Below are 18,827 nucleotides of genomic sequence, written 5' to 3'. Positions count from 1 at the left end.
GATATCAGCAGACCCTGGTGCACTGGCATTGGTTGCTTCTGGTTCAGGACCAGCAGGCATAAGACATTGCAGTATGGTACCCAGCACGTCCACCAGTCTGTTGTGAGAGGAAGCGATATACAGTAACTCGAAGTGGAGGACTGTTTACTCATCCACAGCTGCCATTCACTTATTCGCTCTCGTCTTCTGCCACCAACACAGCGTGGCAATATGTAATGTTTATAAAATTGTATAGGCGGCACAGCAACCAGTAATGACATTTCACGAAGATTAGCGCCTATTTGAAAAGTAGGTCCGAGACGTGGCCTAGCTCTGTTGTAAAATGCTGGGTAGATACTAAGTGTGAATCACCTGTGGCACATACCCACATACCTGCGGCACATACCTGCACCGTAGGTCTGTGCCACTGTCTGGCGGCAAGTGTTAGACGACGTACGCGACGGGATTGTGACTATATTTTTGTCTTCACCAGCGCGTCATATTCATCAAACAATCCTAACTTCATATGCTAATTTTAGTTCACGCCAAGTTAAGGGGGTAACCACAACAGCACCCAAACATGAGAGGTTATATAGATAGATAGATAGATAGATAGATAGATAGATAGATAGATAGATAGATAGATAGATACTCTGAAAGTCACCAAATTTTGCTAAGAAATACTTCGCATTTAAAAGATACAACATGGCCCAATAACAGCGGGCGATGACTATAGATTGACCGTTTAGAAGTAACCACACACCAATGCGTGACATGCGCAATCCAAATAATCTCCAAAGGAATGAACCGCTCGAGAGGTACCTCGCTCCTGGCTCAGTGTTCCACTTCTACTCCTAGTCACGGTTGGCGTTGCGTCGTGCTCGTGGATTTAGACGATCTAGGTACTACGCCGTGGTGCTTTTTTTTACTGCACGTACGCCTAGTTGAGCGTGCGCTGTCACTTTTACGTTTCGCCCTACCTTTGAAGTCACCAGAACGGCTGAACCAATCACGACGCTGTGCTTCATATAGCTGGAGCAGTTGCGACGGTCACGGCAAGCTTGCGTTGTCACCGGTTGGGATTGGCGGCTGAGAAGACAGAATGCCTGTCGGTTCAAATATTTCAGTCTGACTCTGAGAAGAAATTGGCACTGGATTCTTTTACAAGTAAGTGATATTTTTTTTTCTTCTGTCGCATTACATGACGCGAGTGTGATACGGATGGCACTTGCCAGCAACCGACTCGATCGCGCACGAAATGCACCGCGAAGGCTGTCTTGGGCGTCAGCTTCCCAGTGTTTTGTCACTGCCTCCATTTCTTCTTTCGATTCAAGCGCAAACGCGCGCTTTCCAACGAGAGCCGTCAGTCCGCCTCAGTTGCAGGAAAGGTCGTGATGCGGCGTTAAAACCCTAAAGTAACTATGTGCTCTCTAAGGGTGCAGAGTAGCGCATAGGTACGCCATCTTGCCTGGTTAGCAGCCGTACTTACGCGTTGAAACCGTACTCTGTTCTTGTAGTCGACTTGCCTAAGATTGTCGACAATCGCCAGTCATTGTGCCTGGCGTGTTAACGGCAAGCGAATGAAGAAGAAACACTTGATTTAGGGACTCTGCCAAGCAAGTTCAAAAGCATTTTTTAGTCTGCCCAATTACACAAAGCTCAAAGCCGTTGCATAGTGCCGAATAACACGCACTGCGGCTGCCGCATATTTCGGTGGTGCCAGCTATGGACGACAAGCAACAAGTCACAAACACAAAATATCGGTCTTCCGAAATTCAAGCGACACAACACTGAGCCTACTGCATTGATTATTTCAGTATGTTTTTTTTAAATTGGTCCCAAATCCAAGCAAATACTTTGCCATCAAAGCTTATGAACACCAATTTAAAGCAATTGATTTGATCGATCTGTGGGGTTTAACGTCCCAAAACCACCATATGATTAGGAGAGACACCGTAGTGGAGGGCTCCGGAAATTTCGACCACCTGGGGTTCTTTGACGTGCACCCAAATCTGAGCACACGGGCCTACAACATTTCCGCCTTCATCGGAAATGCAGCCGCCGCAGCCGGGATAATTTAAAGCAAATAAAACACTTTTTGTAGTTAACGAGTGACAGAGCACACAACGGTCACTTGATAGATTCCAGGTGAACGGCGACTGCTTTCGACGGTGCGGCTTGTGCACCGGCTTCCCCGCAGTGCATGGTTACTAGCAGCATTGAAATGGAAATGTACGCTCTTCTGCCTAACGGTAGCATAAACAGTTACTTTACGTAGCGCTGCTCGCGTGGCACATGCGACCGAGCGCTTCCCCCAAAGATGCCAGAGACGTGTTCCCACTCCAATATCATACGTCTGTCAAATTTGTTCTTTCGGGCTCCCTCGTTTCGGCTCGAAGCAACGCCGCCGCAGCAACATTGCCACAATCACAGTGCTCGTAATGTCAGCGCATGCAGTAAGTGACGCTTCCCCATTCGTTGCCCACATAGACCCACAAACGAAGGCACGCTACCTCAAAACAGCACCGTATCTTTTACGGAGCCAGCGTGACAGTCAGCTTTATGAACACGAAGAATGCAAGATGCCGCCCAACGGAAGTGTACACAACAAAAAAAAATACTTCACGTGATTTTTGTTGTGAGGCACTCATGATGGGCTCTCTCCCCATGATCGCGAAACTCTCGCGAAGGCTAGGCGAAGGCGGCGAAAAGGAAAGGGCTAGAGGAGAGGGCGGTGGACGGCGTGATTGGGCGCATCTGGCTGGCATTGATAAAAAAGAGGGCGTAACTGTCTGAAAATTGCAGCGATTGTCGTCGGCTACTTAGACTGCCCGGACCGGCTGCTTATCGACTGTTCACCTGTGTTCGCCGCCGTGATGAGCTGCGGGCTCGTGATACAGGGCGGATACCCCGCCGCGGCGCTGCGACTCGTCCAAATGGCGTTGCGGTTGCCGGTTACGAGCTTATTTATAATTCACGCGCAGAAAGTGCACCGGCACGGGCTGGCGGAGTCTTTCGCTAGCCTACTTAGCGTGTGTCTCGGAACTCAGTCGTCGCCATTACAGTTGATTTCCCCGTGATTCAGTTGCCAACAGGTCGGCGCCAGCTGTTCGCGGCGGCCCGTAGGAGTCGCTCGCTTTAATATGTGCTCGCTCTAGGAAGTTTGTGGGAAAGGGTCGCCATCACCGTAGGATTCAGCAATAGTACAGTGGCTAGAATAGGGAAGTGTGGTAAGCGGCAAGCGGCTCCTACGGAGCGCACTGATCCCTCTGAGGAGGAGCTGCGTAGGGGCGCGTGCAGTCGTGTACGCGTAGAGTTACTCTATATGCTACCTTTAGGTAGCAGACTTGTGCCAAGGTACGCTATCTTAGGTTCAAATGTATTGCGGGGAAGCCACTTGCCACCCGCGTAGGAGCAGCGCTCGCACTTCTGAGTACCAGCATTGTTTTTTTTTTGCCTTTTCATTTTTTAGGAAGGTACGAGCAAAACTCGGTTGCAACAATCACACCAACAAGCATTGATATTATGCATACGCTCTTGATATATAGTAATGGAACATAGTGCATCGGCTCGTTGAAGCAGCGAGATATATATTTATAGTTGCCCGCACATTCGCTTGGTTTGTTATTCCGCTGTTTTAAACCATTTACAGATATCAGATTATTTTTGCACTCTTGATCGCGATTGAGCCAGTCAGTGATATAATTTGTTTTGTTGCGTTGGGCTCATTCGTAAACTGTGAGAGAAAGCCAGCTGTATTTAATTTTTCAACTGAATCGAGCTGGATAGCGATTGAGAGTGGCCGTGCAACGCCCGTGTTACCCAGGGCTCTCGTATAACGACAGCTGATTTGAATCGTTCAACAGCCCTGTCGCGTCCAACATTCCTTTCGCTTAAGGTTTAAAAGCTGCATTATTCTAACGCGCTAACTAAAACACCTCACCGATTCGAATAATTCTAGGTTAACTTCTCCATTTTTTAGCGTTTGAAAAGTGAGACCAATTTGGACGTATGCAGTGGACATACGCTGACCAACTCTGCACGTATAACCTATTCACTACATTTCTGGGTAATGCAAATAGAGCAAGTTTTGCAGTGCCATGCATAGATAAAATGAAGCCAAGCGTTTACTCATTCCTCACTGAACACTAATCTTTCTATAGCAACACCCGCTGCACAACATGCAATTAAAATAATTATACAAGCACGAAGCATAGCTGGTGCCTTGTACTTAAACGTTTCATGCATATTGACTCGAAAATTGATATCTTCATAGGGCTTTTATTGCACTTGTCACATTTTAAGTCAGTGGACACAAGTAAACATACAAATATTGCACTGCACATCTGTAGCATTAAAAAATCTATCATGAGATTTTTATTGCACTTGTCACAACCTGAATGAATGAGCACAAGGAAACATGGAATCATTTATCACACTAGAAATTCTCTACCACTGAAAAACATAGTCATACGGAGGCTTTTATTGCACTTGTAACTTCTTTCTACCACACTACAAAAACTTATAGAAGCTTACAGCGCACTTTTTTTGCAATAGCATCTTTATAACTCAATGAAAACATACCATGAGACTTTTATTGCGCTTGCCACTGCCTAAAACAAAGAACACAAGCAAACATAGAAACATTAATAACACTACCACCTCTATAACACTACAAAAACATAGAGAGGTGTCAATTGCACTCATCTATAACACCATAAAAACATATCGAGGCTTTTAGTGCACCTTTCTCATCCTAATACAATGAACACAAGCAAATACATATTTCACTGCACTTCCATAACATTAAAAAAATATATGCCAAGTGCTAGCTCATTTGACTGAACAAACTTTAGCACTTGATTCGCTATGCAAAAACTTCTGTACACCACTTGTATTTGCTATTCGAATTGACTAGGAGCAAGGAAATAATATCTGGGGTTGTACGTCCCAAAACCACGATATCATTATGAGAAATGTTGTAGTATTGGACTCGAAAATTTTGACCATCTGGTGTCTGACGTGCAATGACATCGCAAAGTAAACCAACATCTACAATAGGACAACAGAGCAAAATACAATGAGGTTTGGGCATATGTAACCTCCTGCATGATAAGTTTGTTTTCATTCATTCAATTTCGTTTTGCAGCTTACGATTGCATGTGAAGACAGTACCATATTCGACCAGTCGTGCGACGTTCCTTGACCTTTGTCGAAGATATAACTTATCTCTTCCTAGTGTCCGCATAACCAAAAACAAATTTGAAGTATACTTCTTGCCGAAGATTTCATTTGACTGATACATTAACAAAAAAAAAGAATTGCTTCAAAATCAAAAATCTTAATTAGAATGTTTACTATAACACATAAATTACCATATTAGACAAATTTTGCTGAAATACCGAGTGCTTTGAAAAAGAAACACAGATTTGCCGCTCTAAGAAACACCTATTCTTCATGGGTGGTGCCTGCAATGGTGAAAAAAATTTCAAAGTAAGAACTCTAAATTAGTATTAGCGATTCATTAGGAAGCATACACACTGTTGCGCTTCATGTTGCAGACTCTAGTGGCATTGTCATCAGCTGAAACTGAGAATAATTTAGCTGCATGTTGAGGAATCCCAGGTGGTCGAAACTTTTAGTCTCCCCCCTCCCCTACTGCGGCATCTCTCTGAATCATAGTGTGGTTGTGCGAAGTCAAACCCCAACAACTATAATTGCTATATCTCTAAAATGAGTTGAATTGTAACGTAAACCTGGTTCCCTAATTGACACTTTTGCACAATATGCGCTTTTAACGGTTTTAGAGCCACACTTGGCAGATTGCTGAAGTTGTATCAAAAGCTCAGCATTTTTTTTTCTTTCATGCAAACCTCAGCCTGCAAAGAAAAAAATGGGCTACAGCCCTCTCTGCTACAATGTGGCATGATGAAATTTTGTGAAAGTTTCAAACTTTTCCTCAGCAGCTCTCCAATGAGCAGCTTGAATCGAGTAGCCGAGATTCATTTACTCGAAAAAGTTCTTCACACTCATGCAGCAATTTCACAAGCAAGTCAGACGAAACTTTCAGTGGATTTCGTCCTTCCTTTATGTAGCACTTCAAGGCCACAAGCTCAGGAATGGCCTTGTTGCTGTCAACCATGCTCCCCTTGCATATACAGCAAAGTTTGTACTTGTGAATAACAGCATATGCGATGTATCCAGAAAAATAAAGAAAGCTATCTTCTTTCTGCTCACACAGCTCTGAAATGCTCTCAAAGCTAGTATGCACCTGTTCGCCTAATTGATTCTCGTATGCACCTTTATCTTTCAGAAAAGCTAAAAGATCTTGCGCGTCATGGACTGCATAGGAGCCATGGCGGCTTGGTTGCGAGAATTGTGCCAGCATGATTACCCTTAAAGTTACCTTACATTCTCTTGCACGTGAAATTGGTGTTTTCAAACTAATTGTGCTAAAAAAATTCTCTAAGGCATCTTGGCTCAGCCTCCTCAACATCCAAAAGCTAAATTGCCTTTCTGCTATATACAGCTGGCGCAACTCCACAGCACAAAGTGTGGAGAGACACGCACCTGTTTGAAAAGGCTTCCAGGAACGTTTACCTGTTCTGTCGACAATCACCATGTCTGTCACCATACCTATTAAAGTAATGAGAAAGCGCTTCGCTTCATCTCCTTTCTAAGGGCAGAGCTCACTCAGAGCAGTCTTCATGGTTCGTGACGTCATGATAGCGAACCATCGGAAAACGTGTTCAACGAAAAATGCTGTAGTGAAAGCTTCTTCTTGGAGATGGTTTTTGTGAGCAAGGTACTCAAGGCCAGCAGCTGTGGCATGGTGAAAAAGAGCATGTGCTGTAGCAACGTTCATTTTTTCGAAGTGCGAAGGGTCCAAGTCGCACAGCTTCAAGTGTGGCAAGAGCCTCAGCTGATGCTTGGCGTCAAGTTCACAGGTCTTCTTTATGTGCTCTAGGGAGACCTGAGAAATATAGGACATAAGTATGCACCTTGACTTAAATGGTTATGAAGATGTCACAGCATAGCATGTGCGTTACTAGTTAAACGACCCCTGACTGCTAAATATCTGTTTTTACTTGCACGATTTAGTTAGTGGCTTTCTGTCTAATAACAACCTAACTGAATCTTAAATGGACTGTACTATTTTGTGACAAAAAATTCGTAAATGGGGTTTATGTGGGAGCCAGCATTTTGAAAAGTGGACTGGCGGACAACTTGTTTCGACAAGCAGACATGGAAACATCAGCTGCAATACAGCCCCTGCTAACAAATTTTGCCTCAAAATCTTCTGTCCTCTTTGGATGCAATCTTCATTGGATTTCTTATGAATCGTGTAATAATGTTGGCGGCGCACAGAAAACAAGTCGTGCCGATTCCCATTATGGTGGATGCTTCTGACATAGCTCTGGGCACTGTTATGCAACAGCTAGTTTACAATGCATGGCAGCCTATATCTTTATTTTCATGAATGCTTGAATTACAAGAAACTTGCACTGAGCACACTCGCAAGCGTAGTTTTCAACAAATGGGAGGCAAGTGGTTGACAATATTTACAAGTCAGGGCAACTTCACTGATGTGTATTGTCAAATGACGACAAAACTGATTATTGTATTGGCATCTAGAACGCGTGATAGTGTTCTTTATTTGGTACTGACCACAGGGCCCAGTTTCTGTGTGAACTGTCTTCACGGCTTCGCATTCAACATGCTCATGTCGACTTCGCAATGAATACGTGCAACGAAAGCATGGATATGGTCACTAGCATGGACACGTTTGAGCAGCAGTGCCAGAGGCACTCTTGTTAGAATTTAGGCTTAAGTTTCTGATAGACATACTGAAGAATTATGCACAGCTCGACTCAACAGTATTTAGTTCTTTCGCCAAGTATTAAGCAAACTTGATTATGGTTGAGAATGGCGCAAGAATATGTGACACAAAAATGACGAAAGCACAAGGACGGGCACCAGACTTTCAACTTATTTTTGTTAGTCAACTCACACATATATCAAAGCACGTGGTCACAAAAAAAAAACAGATAAGGCGCTCGTCCTTGCGTTTTCTTCCTTTTTTTTGTTTCGTATTCTTGCGCCGTTCTTAACCATGAATCGATACCAACTCTCAGCGCTACTAAAGTACTAAAAAGATGCCGCTTACAGCACAGTGACAATAGCTGTCGCCGCTTGGCCGTAGTGGCTACATTAAGGTATGCGCAGCTACTTACAAATGAAAAAAAAAACCTTTTCAACGTTGTATCGCCTGTTCCCTAACAAATAAAAAATTATTGACAGCATCTGTAATCCAGTGAGCAGCTTGTGTTCACAAACCAAGCCAATGCAGTGAAACTAGAAGGCAATACACTAAGCTTACCTTGTTGCTTGGAAGGTTCTCTTTTTTAACAGTGGTGTCATGTAGAATTATCTCCTGGCCTCGAATAAGGTAACCTCTGAGATTTTTCAAGAGATGAGGGGCATCAGCAAGGAAGTACAGCTGCCTTCCTTTGCCGCAAGGGTGAGGGTATGAGATTTTTAGTTTCCCATACTTTAAACCTTGTATACCATACAGTCGCCAGATGGCCATGTTGCCAGGTCCCATGTCAGTCACAACAGCGCTTACTATTATGCCAACAGCTTCAGAATACTTAGTTACATAGAAGATGCACTTATTTACTTCCCCTGCATCAAAAGATGAAGCTACCAATGAAGAAAATCAGAAAACGCCCATCAGATAACAGTGTAAAAATGATTTTAGCAGAAGTGTGGCCTATATGCACAACTTTCTAGAAAAAAGGTGCTAGGGCAACATTCCAAATTGCATTTCATATTATGTAAAGGTACTAGACATATAACGTCTAGGAAAAACAGCAACTAGCCAGGGAGCACAATGGGTGCGGTAAAGAAAAAATGTGGGGCCAGGAAATTTAAATGGTTTAAAGTGGCACAGGCATAAAAAAAGCTTCACAACTTACATGTCAGATGATAAGCAACGGCTTGTTTTCACCTGCTTGTCAACACCGCCTGCATAAAAACAAGTGCAAGGTTTGCAAGTTGGTCTTGTGTGGATGGATTTGAAGGGCGCACGGTTGGCTGACCTGAAAGAACAAAAAAATACAATCAATGAAGTTAAATACCACTCAAATGCATGAACATAACCACCTAAAGCATAGTCAGTCAATTGATAAACCCAGTTATTCTACCTATAATGCTCCCTGTGGACGCGCTGTAATCAAGCCCAGATGAAATCTGCATTTCGCCCATTAAAAGACTTGCATGTCTCTCCTCTGGGGTCATTGTAGCCACCTTCTCTTTCAGGGCTGCAAAAGCTTCACGCAGGATACCTGCATATAAATGGTTGGTTAACTTTCTTTTATTTCATTTTTATGAACCCTACAAAATCAACCTGCTTGAAGTTTAGTAGTCCAAGCTTCTCAGCGGACGTCCTAAATACATTAGAAATGATAGTGTAGTGGTATTTACCAGGTTTGAAATTTATGTGCTCAATGTGTGTCTGCAGGGTTCTTGTTGCTAGTAAAGGGGCAATGTTTTCTCTAACAAACTCATATCCTTTGCTGCCACAGGCAACTTTTACGTGGAGCGCCTTTTGAAGCGATGTTGGCAACCAAAACTTCCGTCACATGGTTTCTTCTTCTAGCACATTTATTTGGTCACTAGAAAACACACGGCCAAGTGACTCGCCAAGCCTGTCTCTCTCCCTTTCTGCTTTACGCCACCGCTTCTGCTCCAGGGCAAGCCTGCGTTTCAGATCAAGCACTCTGTCGGACTTGGCAGGTATCACAGTTGCGGAAAGAATGCATAAAATGCAGAATTAGGCCTAACAGTTCTACCACTGGACACAATTTTCATGTTCTGCATGTTTTGAAGTATGTGGAAAAAGACGAGTATACACATAGATTTATGTAAGCCTGACAGTATTTCTGGAGTTGTGTGGGTAGCACCACAAGATAGCACCACAAGATAGCACCACACAATAAGTATGTTATTCAGTTAGATCTCACTTTCACTCACTCATTAAATTTTTTCTCAAGCAGACTCAAGTTCACCAAAATATTACACACCCACACTTTGACTCAGACTCACAACTTGATTTGAGACTGAGCACGTCAGCTCTTGCATGAGTTAGCCAGCTCATAGTTACTGCTGTATAAGAGCAACAACATTATAATTCATACGAAGTTCCATGCCTGGACATATATTTATTATCCTGCATATATGCAGGCTTACTTCCCCGTGCTGAGTTTAAAAAAGGTAAGCTAACAGCAAGCAAAAAGAACATATCGTCTACACATCCGAGCATAATATTTGGTGAGATATAAAGTTAAATTACAGCATTATTAAGCGTATTTCCTTTAAACGTTTGTAGATATAAGCATGCTTAGAGTAAAGGAGGTAACTGACTTATGCAGAAGGCCGAGCTCTAGGCTCTGATATCGTTACTCTGTGACAACGTTTAAATTGCTACTTTGAATGTTCTAGAGCATTTATGAGAGTGAATGAATAGAAGAATAGTTCTGCCTAACTACAACTAGCCTAAATTTGTCCAATGAAAAGCTGGAGTACTGAGCAGACCTTGCGAGGCAGGCAGTGAGTGCTGAGAAGAATCAACGGACTGCTGTGCACTGGTCACTCCTGCGAAGTCAAACACAGGATGAAATTATCAAGATTGATTGATATGTGGGGTTTAACGTCCCAAAACCACCATATGATTATGAGAGACGCCGTAGTGGAGGGCTCCGGAAATTTCGACCACCTGGGGTTCTTCAACGTGCACCCAAATCTGAGCACACGGGCCTACAACATTTCCGCCTCCACCGGAAATGCAGCCGCCGCAGCCGGGATACGAACCCGCGACCTGCGGGTCAGCAGCCGAGTACCTTAGCCACTAGACCACCGCGGCGGGGCTGAAATTATCAAGAATATCTGTGTCAAGAATGACCCAGCAAAGGCTGTCGTACTAGAAAAGTGGCGCTTTGAGAGTGCCAAAATAGATATACTGAGCATATGTATTGTGGCTATGAGCGACCTGGCAGACTGGCAAAGTCTCGGTTTTAACAGACGGAGGGTGAACCCAACAGACCGCTGAGTTCAGAAGTACTTTATTGACTGCTACCGAACGCTAGCGTGCACTAGCAGCACATTCTTCAAGCAAGCGTCCCAGTAGTCTGAATGCAATGCTGATGCTGTGGCCGTTACAGTAAAAATAAAAATAGAAGCGAATATGCTTACGCAAGCATGACAGTAAAAAATTATTTATAAAGCCATTTTTCAAAGTGTACCCTGTTTACTCGCCTGTCGACAGTGGAATCAATGAATGTTCCAGGATCATCGCAGCAGAGATATCAGGGGTAGCTGATACTTCTGGCATCTCACCTGCAACATAAGATTGCATAAAACACGCTAAACATTGCAGACATCTGTCGTGCCATTTGAAGATCAATACAAGCCTTTAGCACCAGTAGATAATGTAGGTGCAATTGTTTCCTGCTGCATCTCCATGCCTGCCTTTAAAACGTAGACACGTAAAGACAATACGAAGGTCCAAGGCAGGTATTCATTCATAACAGTAATCTTGATAAATTGTGTGAACTTCATTAGATACTTACCTAGCTTTGATGGTGATAATCTTGCTTCTTCACTCTTGTCAGCAGCCAATGATGATCTGCCATTGTCAGATACTATGGCACACTGGTGAGCTATAAAAAATTAAAGTGTTAAGAAAATGCACTGAGAGCTGGTTCAATTTACCCTCACCACAGAAAATGCTGGATACTGCAGCTAGCTTTAGTCCCTTCCTTCCTGCTAGACTATATTCTTCAAACTGGTCAAGAGTGAAGTGGTCCTCCAGATATACAGAGTAATAATTAACAATTAGTGCAAGAGACAATGCATCAAAGACATAAGCACTGTTGGGCTAATGGAATAATAAAATTTCAGCACGGTGAGCCCATGCATGCCACTGTAAATTAGCATTTTTTCACTACTCGATAGCTAGCTTGTCAGTGTTATCCCTGTTTTTCGAAGTACTTTTTATCAAGGTAACAAAACCGTTTTGATAAGGGCGCGCCAAAAGCAGATTCCCAAATGCGAAGCTACAGTCATATGCCAAGGCTGAGGTATATGTGACACTGCAGTTCATTTTTAATAACTGTTATACACATGCCAAGATAGCAGTTCATTGGGCGATTTTAAATAGCCACCAATATTCGTCGATGCTGCGCCGATATCGTAAACTACTCCCGAGGCAAGCAACTACATACATTTTAATGCTATTTCTCATTCGAAACACAGTAATGTCGACTAAAAACAAAACAAAAACAAAGAAGACGACGCAACTAAAATACACCAAAGCAAATAGCTCATAAGCACAGAAACGACAACCATGCTCATTACGAAGGTGAGCGAGTTCGACAAAATGGCTACACGACCATATAACGCTGCCAACTCTTACCATGGCCCTGCAACAACTTTAATAAACTTGCAGTCAGCGATAGTACATAAGGAAAATTGAACACTGCCCGTAAATGGTCACAATACAACGCCTCTACCTAGACACCCACACAGAGTGAATGCTCATGTGCGCTGTTAATGAATACAGTAACGACTTTCACAAAGACCGAATGCAACTTACCTCGCAAAGCCTAGCTCTTTTCGGAGGCAGCTTCTCACGGCCCATCTGCAGAAGCCACTGGAGTCAGCGGCGTACTTGCGCAGCACATTTTGCTAGCGGCACCACGAAAAGCACCTTGCCATTTCTGCTGCGGTTGTGACAGTTCGGCACACAACACCCTGTCAATGCGAAGCACCTGTCGATGCGTCTAACCCATTGGCTTTACGTAGTGCAATTCAACGTAGAAATACCTTCCTACCACAGTTTTAGCGACCAACAGGCAACATCGCTACAGTACAGATTCATTGAGAAGCGTGGCGAAAACGCGAGAATGCGCGAGAATAACACTACCACCCTATGTTAACAGCGCTTGGGCTGCCCGGAATCTGCGGAGTATCGGCGTTGTCGGCGTAGTCTGCATTGAGTTGGCTTCTCCGCAGTGCATTTTAACCACCTATAACCACGTCATGGCGCGCGACCAATAGCGTTGCTGAAATCGTCAGGAGCCGGGTGAGCGGCGCCCGGAAAACAGTGGCGCAACTCTGCTACCTAAAGTAGCGTATAGAGTAACTCTATTTACACGTAGTTTGCACGTTTCCGGCAGGTTCGTTGGGCGGGTTCGTCCTCGTTTCTTTTATTGCGGTGACACTCACGCCAATGCTTCTGTATGCAGTCTCATCACGCGAAAACAGTCATTACTTCGTGCCGGGGAGCGCTACAGGCTACAAGTAAGGTTGTTCGGGGTTACAAAGGAGGAAGCTCTGGGCAGTGGCGGAGATCGATCCTACGCGCTGACAAGCTGCTTCAAGAAAACTTGGCTGTGTGCGAGCGGCACTTCGACGAGAGGTACATTTATTCTCCCGGTACTTCGCGCTCACTGTGAACGGTGAAATTGTCCGTATTGAAAGGGGTAGACCCATAGGCGTGCTTGCCGTTTCGGAGGGGGGGGGTCATTTCAGGGCACCCCCTCGCTATTGATTCAGAGTATGAGGCAGATTTTCCATCCCCCCTTTTTTAGATTACTAAGAGAGTGCCCCACCACCTCGTCAATGTTTAAAGCAGCTTTAGCTTTAGCGCCCCCCTCCTAGGTAACTGAGGGGGGGAGGCTCTTTTGCCCCCCTCATGCGGACGCCTATGGGTATGTGTTTAAGAGAAGCTCTTCGCGTTTGTAGAGGCCAAGACGATAGTTATAGCGCGAGAACAGAACGACGACAAAGGGACAAAAAGCAGCTTGTCTCCTTCTTGTACCTTTGACGTCGTTCTCTTATCGCGCTATAACTGTCGTCAAGTCATACCAACTTGCCCAAACCGCCACACTTGTAGACGCCTTTGAAATCCCTTTTAGATGCGGAAGCATCTTATACTCGCGCCTTGTAGTGCGCCGTCCGCACCGCTTCTCGAACATTCGACAGCTGACGCGCGCGCATGCGCCGTCGCGCCGTCGCCCACTCTTCCACCATCTGTGCATCCCTTCCTCCTCTACACACCGCGCGCGCTTCACTCCTCCGCCATCTGTGCACCCTTCCTCCTCTACACACCGCGTTCGACATCTACAATTCTCCTGATTCTCCAGTGGACGCGCATGTGGCGTCGCGCTTCGAGAACATTCAACAGCTGACAGTGAATACGCCGTCGCGCTGTATATATACTCAAGGTCGGCGCTCGCTCGCTCAGTTGCCGCTCGTCGGTTGGTTTGTACGGCGCGTCGACGTCCAAGGTCGCGGTGAAATGAATTCCAACGAATCCACAAACACAATGATCGACGTCCCTTCGACCAGCGCCGCCCTTTCGCATACGTGTGTACGTGTTCACTCATTTAACACCCCCTCCTACAACCACGTTAACCAATTTAGCCATCGACCCAAGTAAGTCGCAATTTAACACCCCATTTCACAACCACGTTAACCAATTTAGCAATCGACACAAGTAAGTCGCACTTTAACACCCCGTTAACCAATTATATGCTCCGCATCCTCCTCAGTGTTCCCCCGAGAGAAGCTGCGGGCAATTTTTTTCAAACTGATTTAGCTACATGACTAAGAAATCTTAGCGCCACAGAACGGAAACAAAAGAAAGAAACGTAGACAACACGAGCGCTAACTTCAAACCAAGTTTATTAGGAAACACACATGAATATATACGAACTCAAATCACAGAAATCTCACGCCTACTTTTTTACACATATATTGTTATACAACGTCATACAAAAAACAAAAAATGTAATATCAGGAAATAAACAGGTAAACGCGCATGTGTAAATGGAACCAAGAAAACTTAGAAAAAAACTTAACAGCCCCCCGAAAAACCCGTCATTGGAGTACAGCCGTCAGTGTGGCTGTACTCCAATGTTCGATCAAACAGCTGTGCTATTCCGTCACAGAGAGCAGTTAACCCGAGAATTAGTTGAGGCCTGCTTCATCCGAAAACGTGGCGAGAAGTGCGTGAGTCATCCGTCTGTACTCCTTCACGATAAAGAATTTTCATTCCTAATGAGCACGTTTTCATAGTTTCACCGAGGTAAGCATGCGCAGTTGGTGTCACTTTTTTCGTTTGTAGGGTTTTTCGGGGGGCTGTTAAGTTTTTTTCTAAGTTTTCTTGGTTCCATTTACACATGCGCGTTTACCTGTTTATTTCCTGATATTACATTTTTTGTTTTTTGTATGACGTTGTATAACAATATATGTGTAAAAAAGTAGGCGTGAGATTTCTGTGATTTGAGTTCGTATATATTCATGTGTGTTTCCTAATAAACTTGGTTTGAAGTTAGCGCTCGTGTTGTCTACGTTTCTTTCTTTTGTTTCCGTTCTGTGGCGCTAAGATTTCTTAGTCATGCATCGTTACCAACCTGCCCAACTCGCCGCACTCATCAGTCTGATTTAGCTACAACGAGCTTCACAGTGACAGCTTGAAACAGCTTGTTTGTGTCCAAGGGAAACAATGCTCTTTGAGGCGCTTATGAACTATGAAAATCTTTTATAAAGAAAGACGCGCGACCAATTATTAGGAATGCATGGTTGTAAACAGATTGTGAGTCACTACTCGCAAATGCGTAGTATGACCAGGGTGCAGACAATAACAAGTTTTCACCCAGATACCGCTGTGACTCTTGTCTGTGAGTTTAACGTTACGAATGATGGGGCTTTATTCACAGAATACTGCTTTAGGAAATGATGGTTCTCCGTGGAAGGTGTTGCAAGCAACGACACACAACTTAGTTTATCGTTCCACTTTTCTACCACTTCAGATTGATTAAATGTTTCAGTGTCATCACGCGCTCACTTTCAGCACCCTGTCAATATTTTCGTTCATTCGTTCACCCGCGCAGGCATCCTGTGATTCCAGAAGCTACTTAACACATTTTCTCTGTCGCCATTTGAAACCATGCATGAGCAACAAAATATATATCAGATTTATCACATTGCCCGCTCACGTGGTTGATTCCCGTCTCTGCGACGTGCACAGCTGGCTAGGAGGAGGAGGAGGAATAAACCTCATTATTCGTAAAGGGAAGGGGAAATGGGGGAAACCAAGTTTGACGGCGGCTAGATTGGGGCCCAAGGGGCCGCAACACTAGCAGACCAGTCCACCAGCTTGGCCTGTATATGCAAATTCGGGCTCCTTAAGGACCTCTCCCAGACTTCGGGTGAGGGAGATGGCTGCAGGAACTCCTCGGGTGGAGGGTTGTCGGGGCAGCCCCATAACACGTGGTCTTGTCCTGCCTGTGCTAGGCCGCAGTTATTACACTTGTGTAGCTTTTCATGTTTCACTAATGCGGCCAGCCTCCTCGGGCTGAGTGTACGATGAGTCTGAGCCCTTCGCAGTGTAGTCGCTTAGGCCCGGGTTAATGCATCATCTGGAGGTGGATAAAGCCGTCTTCGTTCTCGGGACCGGTTGAGCCGGTCTCTGTGGCTGAGTGCCAGGTCATTCGGATTTCGTTCCTGGAACCACACCACTGCCCGGTTTATGTTCCCTCGGGCTGCCTGGTGAGCGGCCTCTTTTCCCGGCTTCCCACAGTGGCCCGGAACCCAAATGAGCTCGATTTCTTGTTGAGGTTGTGCTAATTTTTGCAGTGCCGTTCTATTTTTATACCCTGCAGCATAATATGCCTTGAAAGCTGACATCAAATCCGATATAATGAATTCCTATTGAAACTACCATTGAGGCCACTACTGCCTTGGGTGACGTGCAAACGTGTGACAGCGCCACCTGGCGCTTTTCTCCCAAAGCGGGACGCGCATACCGGCGCGCTCATCACACTTTCCTATTCTAGCCAGTGTAGCGCTAGCTCCGAAGCAGCTCGGCGCCATGCATGGCGGCAGACCAGCTGGGTCATATTTCGCTTGCTCTTCTGTTCGAGATTCGCTCGTTCTGGCGCAGACGCTTCGCTTCGCATGCGGCGCCAGGTTTGATCTCGCGTTTGCTTGTTCGATTTGCTGTCGCTCGCTTAAAACTCGTCGACTTGTCGGGGAAGGGGGGGGGGGGGGGGGCTTAAGTACTTTAGCCGTTACGCTATGTCACTCGAATCGCGACTGTGACGATGTATGATATGGTAGTAAAATTAATTTTATGCCATGGACGACCTATTAACTAGGTGACGTCCGCCAATGTACCGAGCGTGGACGCTAATCGAAACAAAGCCTCCATGCTCGATAAGCTCATTGTTGCTTCAATGCAGGTCTACTTTCATTTCTTGACGTCACCTAGTAAGTGGGCGTGGCTGTTAGCGGTTCTGCCCTGTGGTTTTAGGAGCGACATTTCACGAACCCTTTAACACATTCGGCTTTTCGCTGCGTGTACAGCACGTCTGGTCATCGAAGATGTTTTTTATATGGTCGAACCCATCGTGCTTCTGCACTGCTCCCATGTTATCATACTGGGATGAGACTTCCTATGTACTCACAATGCTGTAATATACTGCTCGCTCCACGGTCGAATTATACTATACAAGTGAAATTGGACAAACGAAAATCGCATCGCACAACGATATAACTGTAAAGGGAGTGCCCTAAAAGAGCTCAGACAGCTTTGAGGTACAATAAACATGAATAATTTAACTGCCACTGCAGTTACAAAGATAGTTCAATCAGAAAATGAACACGTGGTGCAATGTCAAGCTGCAGAGTATCAAATCTGACACCGATAAGATTTATTGAAATAGAATAGCTATTGTGGTTTATATATAAAGATTTTGTTGTAGTTACTTCCGTATTTGATGAGAGAACTATGACCTTACAGAAAGAATGATATTGGATATGTGTGAAAGGCATAGTTTAATCATTTGCAAGAGCACCGATTGGATTCTATGATCTTGTTGGTAGCGGAATCAGGTAAGAAGCGATTTACCGTGACCTTACTCTTAAACGTAACCTCAAAGTTACTGCCTCCGAAATCCTGGACGGATTTCAAGTCATTTTCACTAAAACGTTCTAGCTATGGCTTACGTCGGAGCAGCATCACAAGGAAGGCTGCACTGTATATGACAACGCGGGTGGACTTGTATTGGACACATGAGTGCGAATTCATTGAAAGAATGCAGAAACTACACACCTATAAAAATTTAAAAAAATTCATTGTCTCACTTTCGTATTTTGTTGTTGCATTGAGTGCGAAGCAGTGACATACGATTGAATAAATATTTTTACACGTATCCTTTTCAGCGCCGTTTGTTGCTTACTGCAGAGAAAAAGAGGTGAAAAAGTATTAAGCCTTGCGGAAAGTAAATCAAGAAAGTCATTGGTGGGGATGCAGGATCCAATTGGACTGCGGATAAAAACTTCATCCGAATGAAGTATTTTAGGGGCGAAGCTCCCTAAGGTGTGAGTCTGTACACCATCTGATAAATGTATAACAGTAGGTAGCCACCAGTGGCACATACCCGCTCTAGAGCGGGTATGTGTCACAGGGGACGTGAGATGGGAGACGGCGGTACTTGGAGTGTTCACTAGATGGACACAAGGTCGTACGGACAGGCAGACTAGCAGATGGACGGATGGATGGATGGACGCGCAAACGTACGAATGGACGAATGGAGGAACGAACGGATTCATGGATGGACGAACGGATGCCACGTGGATGAACGAAAGCACGGACTGACTGACGAACACATCGCACCACTCAGCATCATTCACTCCATGGATATCCTGTGATTTCCCCACTCAGCATCATTCACTCCATTGATATCCTGTGAATGACATGAATAAACATGATAATCAAG

General features: G+C 44.7%; 1 pseudogene; it reads right to left on the bottom strand.

Annotated features, from left to right (window-relative positions):
* Positions 1 to 5,427: 5,427 nt before the first annotated feature.
* Positions 5,428 to 8,584, bottom strand: LOC142802949 (uncharacterized; annotated as a pseudogene).
* Between the last annotated feature and the right edge of the window lie 10,243 nt (positions 8,585 to 18,827).

The sequence above is a fragment of the Rhipicephalus microplus genome, chromosome 3 (assembly GCF_043290135.1).
Source record: "Rhipicephalus microplus isolate Deutch F79 chromosome 3, USDA_Rmic, whole genome shotgun sequence".
Lineage (NCBI taxonomy): Eukaryota > Metazoa > Arthropoda > Arachnida > Ixodida > Ixodidae > Rhipicephalus > Rhipicephalus microplus.
The sequence above is the reverse complement of the archived record's forward strand: the minus strand, read 5'-3'. Positions and strand labels throughout refer to the sequence as shown.